The following is a 6,982-nucleotide window of genomic DNA, read 5'->3' on the forward strand; positions in this document are numbered from 1 at the left end:
TCCTTGTGTTTTCCTAGAGCGCACTAGGCCCACACTCGGTGGAGTTAACGTTTCGAGGTATTGGACCGTCATTTTGCGGATCACTCAGCAGAATAGCCAGTTTGGGTTGATGTTTTTTCTCGTCGTTGTTAGTTTCAACCGTTTCAGCCTAAATACACAGGGGGTTCAGCCAGCCCACCATTCCACCGCTGAGAACTCAGGATCCTTGTTGCTCCATAGTATTTGCTGTAACACTTTTGCAACTGGTACCATTAAGCTCTTGCTTATTAAATTGTGCTTGGCGTAGCCGGCCAGTGAGAAAGGGGTTACATATATATTTAAATGGTTAGAGTTATTTGAGAATTAAAAAATATTGTTACTTCAGGTATCGACAACATTACAAATCTAGCCACGCATTCGATTGGCGCTTATTTCACAGATAGAGTTCGTACAATAACAAGAACAACAAAATCATAATTAGCTCCACTGACAATATAACTATATATTATGTTAGTAGTTTAATGTTGTCTAGATTTATATGTTTTACATCAGTATTGAAAATATATTCTTAACATCATGATCAATCAAGACCTCCCTGACCATGATCTGGATCAGTATTGGCTCTCTTACTGCCCAGAGGAAGTGGGAAGTTAACTGCATCGGGGCAAATTAGACAGTAAATAACATTAACATTAAACAAATAAAGCTAATTTATAATTTATAAAGCCATTTATGCTCTAAGCAGGTACGTTATTAGGCAACCCTCTGAAGGTGCTCCACGCAGGTTACCTCAAACTGAGAATTAACTGTTTCAGATCCGACTGCGGTCAATCTGCAGGTCAAGAACTTCTGCTCTCCTTCAAGCAAACTGACAAAGAGTGTCTAATCCTGACAAGTTTTAACATGCGTGAATGTCTCCACAGTGCCAGAATAGAAAAACAGTATCTAAACGTTATGCAAAACAGACTGCCTTGTAAAATCTGCACTTCTAGATCAGCCCCCGCTCAAAAGAACCCCAACTAAGTTAATTCACTCTATCCTCCCTCCATATCGTGCAACAGTCGTTAATTTGAGTGAGGCGGGACAGACCAAACAAACACACACAAAATACGTTCCCAAAAATCTGCCGTCCAGATGCTCGGCACATACCACAGCTGCACTAACATTTCTTTATGCAACAAGATGGTCATTAATGCCAAGTGCCGCGCCGGATGCGCTGTCAAACCCCCCCTCATCCTCCCATCCCATCAAAGCCCCCCATAACCCCCAGCAGCGTCTGTATCCCATCATTCCTCTCTCCTTTAAACATCCTCACACTCATCAGCCCGAGGTTACGAGGCTTGTGGCACGCGTGCTGCATTCCTAGGAGGTGATGCGAAACAGAAATGCATTAAATTCCCGATCTGGAATCCATCGCAGGGGGTGTTTGTGTGTTTGTGTGTGTGCGTGGGTGTGTGCGTGGGTGTGTGTGTGTGTGAGAGAGAGTAGAGCAGCGAGGGGGGTTAAGTTGGAAAATAAGAATAAGGCGGGGTTAAGGGGTCTCACTGCCCCCTTGAGTACCAGAGCATCTGAGATACAAAGAGTCTGAAGACATCTGAGGAATTCAAAATATATAGGGTTCGAAAGTTTTAGGAATTCTGGGTATTTACAGCGAATGGGGTTCTCGGGAGCCCCGGGGCCTGTAGAGGTTTACGGAGCAGAGGGGTACTCTTGGGACAGTAAAATAAAACGCCTGCAGAACATTTAACCTCCTTCACAGCATCGTATATGACAATTCATGGACCCCAGGGGTGTGATACGGACGTATTAAGAGTTCAGGGAAGCATCTGGCGAGAGAGTGGACAAAAATAGCATATCACTGCATCTTCACATTATAGATCTCTACGGAAGATTAAAAGGTCCCCAGAGAATTCCTGAAAGGGTCAATGACGCAAACAGATGTCCTCCCTCCTCCTCGTGAAAATGAAAAACACAGAAAAGTGGGTCCAGAGAGGGAGAAATTAACAGCAGCATTCCCCTCCACAACAACGACCAGGACCATTACTGTAAAGAGCTGGTGGAATTTCAGCTTCAACCTCATTTCACCTGCATGACACCCCACTCGTCCACCAGCACATGTTTCTCCACACCACCCTCCTGACATTTCACAACATCACATTAGAGTCGGATTTGTGTAATGCGGGACTTACACCAATGACTGAAGGTTTTAGTTTCGCGATTTCGTGAGGTTCAAGGGTGCAAGAAGATGGAATTTGGGACAAAGGATCTGGCTCCAATCAGCGCATCTGACTGAGGTTGACTCTGCACCCACAGGAAGGCCGAGCCTGAGGCCAGAGCGGGGAAATCAAACCCATCGTTCTCAATTGTTCATTCCAGATATAAATATCTTCTGACAATACAAAGAGCCACGTTAACGGTGAGCCGCGTGCCACTCTGAACTTCCATTTGTATTTTCACCCTCATAGGTCAGGGGTTACTGTGGATACATGTAAAAGTTCATGCACAGACACACTTTCCTACTGTAAATCACACGCAAATGCATGCACACTGGACCACATACACCTCCATGCATGCATAGTGTCTACACCTGGATATGTGAATGCTGCAAGTGCACATTCATGCACCCAAAAACAGAAAAATGCAGCAAGGCTAAATACAAAATACCTTTGCATTAAAGTGCTGCAGACACACACAGAGATGTATCCTTTTAATTCAGCCTGATAATAAGGCAGCCGTGTGGTGACTGGTTGTCTATAGTCCTACACTATCTGTGAGGAATGCTTTACGTGACAAGATAGAAAGACTTCAAAAGTCAGTGTCTCGTTCTCTTCCTCCCCCATGAACACAAAAGAATGTGTGGCAAGGCGCAAATATAAAACACAAGTGTTTCTGTGAAATAAAAAAAAAAAAAGCCCTGCAACCCCCATGGACAGCGCTGCACTCCTGCCAGCACATGAAGTTATTCCTTTTTCATTTGAACCCATCTGACTTGTCATGACTGAGCCAAGTTTGGAGCTGGCCTCATCACAGAGTATTGTTTACCAGCATCCTGCTTAATTGCAGGGAGTATATGAAATCATGCTAAAAATACCCAGAGTGCAACAGGCTTAAAAGGAAGCAGGTGATGGTGTCAGCAGAGATCTTCTTTACCGGGTGAAAGGCCAAGTGCTTGATGAGGCAATGCCGTGGGTAGAATTACCTGCACGCTCATGTATCATCATCCCTTTCCTAAACACACACCTCCTCTCTTCCTCTCTGAGAAGTGTGTCATTGAGGTAAAGCTGGAGCTAACATTTATGACCTCAGAGCAACACAACCGACTTTGTTCTGCTGTCAAAGAAAGACGTATGACTCAACTCAAAGGAGGGAATGGCACCTAATCTTGTCTAACTGTCATGATCCTGCTGTTGTGAAGACGCCAGAGCTCCACCACTCCTCCACCGCCATAGTACCTCCCTTAGTGGCTTTGTCAAAGTACCACACTTCATCTTGAACGTTAATGTGACTTCTCAAAAAAAAAAAAGGGTTGGAAATGATTTACAAAATTTCAGAATCTAAATTTTGCAGACTGTAAAACCCTGTCTGAGTAATCACTTTCACAAGTCACAACAGCAGTTTAACTGACCTCATACAACTCCCCCAGCCCTTCCAATACAGCACACATCTACAAGCAATCTCATATTAATCTAAAGGCTAGAGCAGGTTAAATGTGGACAAACAGTATGTCTTGTTAGCCCTATCCAAAACACACGTTTCATCTACTAAGTACAGAGAACATAAAATTGGTTTAATCAATAAATCTGTTGAATAAATGTGGAAACACTATTTTTGTACAGCACAGTTGTAATGCACTGAAGAAGGATTTATGTTTTGTTTCGTATTATCTATGTACTGAGGTGGGTCACAAAGTTACTTAACCTTTTTATATTCTAGACTGTTGTAGTCTGGGTTTTGAAAGCACTCTCTGGATAAAAAAGGGAGTTCAGAATAGCGATGTAACAATTATTTAATAAATCATTCATTCAAGTGCAGGCTTAACTTGGGCGGGCCGCCCATGTATATCAAAGGCCTCCCAAGTAAAACAAAAACGTAAAAAAAAAAGATTCAGTGAAACTTCCGCCGTGGTGAAACAGCAGACCCAAACTCTGCTCCCTAGAAGCGTAGAGCAGACTCAGCACCAGCTTGTGTGTCGATGTGGTTGGTTCACCTTAACAGCATCCGCTCACCCCGCTCCTTCATTGTACGTGGTCTAACACTTCTTGGCTGAGTTGCTGTCGTTCCCACGACTGGACTTGTTGCACAGGTGGCATCCTATCACAGAACCACGCTGGAATTCACTGAGCTCCTGAGAGCGACCCATTCTTTCACAAATGTTTGTAGAAACAGTCTGCATGCCGAGGTGCTGCTTTTATACACCTGTGGCCATGGAAGTGATTGGACACCTGATTTCAATTAGATGGGTGAGTGAATACTTTTGGCAATATAGTGTATGTTCATACCTCAGTCAGCAGTCAGCAACATTGCTCCATGTCATCCACCAGTTGCCAAATATCACACAAGCATCGAGGCTCATTCTGTAAATGTCCTGCCGTGTCTGCTTAAAGACCTTGGTATTTTGATTGAGGACTCCCTTACTTTCAAACCACATATACTACACCTTGTGAAAAAGCTGACGCTAAAATTGGGTTTCTATTTTTGACAGGTTGTGCTTTTCTTTTAATGTAAAAAAGCATCTTGTTGCAGCAACTTTTATCCCCATGTTAGATTATGGTGATCTGTTGTACATGCACACCTCTGCTCAATGTCTTCATATGGTGGACACCCTTACCATGCAGCACTACAGTTCAGTACCAACTGTAAGCCTCTGACTCATCATTGTGAGTTGTACTCCCAGGTAGGATGGCCTTCTCTGGCAGCCCGTAGGCTCACACATTGGTACACCTTTATATAAGGCTTGGTCTGCTGCCACACTACAGGAGCAGTTTCAATGCAACAACGTGTGAGGATGCTACAGAGAAAGTGCTCCTCTTGGCCAAGATTAAAGTCTGACGTCGACTTTACTTCTCTGTCTCCGATCTCCTCCTTGGGTGAATTTGTTCATTCACGAGCAAATTCTTTTAACACTACCTATGTGTTTTTATCATTTAGAAAAATACAATATGCATTGTGCTTTTTATGCTCTCTGTCCCAAATGCTTGGACAGAAATTGGGAAAAGAGCTTTTGGGTATTTTGCTCCCTCGAACTGGAATTGAATGCAGAATACTCTGAAAAACAAGGAGCTTGTCTCATTAACAGCTTTCAAATCAAGAGTTAACGACTTACAAGCAGATTCCATAAGACGTCCATCTCCATAACTGGCTCACAGAAAGTTTCTTCACTGATTGTTCTTTTTCGGGTTCTTGTCTCAATTTGTATGTTTGTAAATGTGAATTTGCTGCTGAAAGTTTTGGCCAGGTCTCCCTTGGAAAAGAGGTTTTTAATCTCAACGGGATAAACCTGGTTAAATAAAAATAAATAAAATAATGTCAATAGGAAAATTTACATAACTGACAAACAAGTCTGAGTGATAAAAAGCCCCAGATGAAGATGAATACAGTGATGTCACATTTTCCACGTCTGAAAAATGTTCAACAAACCCTGAAATCCTCTAAAACAACTATTTGAAAGAGCATGCCTCAAAAAGAAGGAAATAAATTCCTCCAGTACTCATTCCATCGCTCCACTTCATCTGAAAGTGATGAAACATGCCTTCAACCACAGCGTCCTAATGAGGACAATGTGACAGTAATCATTTAGATCATAAAACTAAAGATACACTCCCCAATTGAAATGAATTGTTATAAAATCATTTAGCTTGAGTGCTAGAGTCACTTGTCAAAAGGGACTGAATCAATCAGTGGGGGGCGATGGCCAGTGACGCTCGCCATATTTAGCTTGTGGTTCCACTATCAACGCAGCGCGACTGTGTCCTTTCAGCTTTCGATGCTTTCGTGACAGCAGATGACTCACGGCAGCAGAATGTGATGGAGCAAGGAGAAAAAAATCACTCGCAATTACACTGTTAACTTCATGGGGATGACTATAGTAAACATGCCATTTTCGAAACACGTTTATAGGCCACTTGAGGGACATCCATCTGCTGGAATTGGAGAAGACAATGTGGAATAAAGCCCCAAAACATCTTGAGAATGTGATCTACAGTTTCTCCGCTTGTAGAGTACAAAAACACAAAATGAGAAACTATTAAAGACAGCCACCAATATATCCTTGCAGTGGCACTGTGTTTGCATGTGAATATAATTTAGTTATTTATAGTAAAAAAAGTAATTTATTACCCTTAAATGCGCGCACACACACACACACACACACACACACACACACACACACACACACACACACACACACAGCAACAAAATGGTTTGGTAACAAGGTGGTAAGAAGGTTGCAGTTGAAATCCCCACACCAGAAGGGAAATTTGTAGGTGGGGAAACTGCTTACCTAATGTTGACACCATCTACCCACAAACATGAAGCTGCTCAGTGGTCGTGGTTGACTGACGATTCTCAAGTAATTAGGGTTTTAGGGCCAATTTGTTACGTAAGCATCTTTTGCATATCCTAGTTTGTTAGTGTGACTTAGAGAAAGGTATTTTGAAACCAAGTAAAACCTACACCCACACAGAGAACAGATTGCAGCAGGAAATTTCTATAAATATCTGACAGGTCAGATATTTATTGGCCAAGAGCACAAAATAAACTATATCGCTGTGGATGGTTGATAGTGTTGTTGATCAATGTCGATGACTTCTCTGCCAGGTGCTGAGATTTTTGGCTTTCAAAATTTCTTCTCAGTCCTGCACCACACCCACTAGAATTTCTAGGACTCTCTAAATCGATCCCTGGCATACTTGCACGTTCAACGCCACAATGAAAGTGAGAAATCATCACCAGACACGACAGCTGTAAAATGCAAATATGCGTCAGCTGCAGGTCAAAAGGTACA

Source organism: Eutrigla gurnardus (genome assembly GCF_963514095.1).
Source record: "Eutrigla gurnardus genome assembly, chromosome: 9".
In the NCBI taxonomy this organism is placed as follows: domain Eukaryota; kingdom Metazoa; phylum Chordata; class Actinopteri; order Perciformes; family Triglidae; genus Eutrigla; species Eutrigla gurnardus.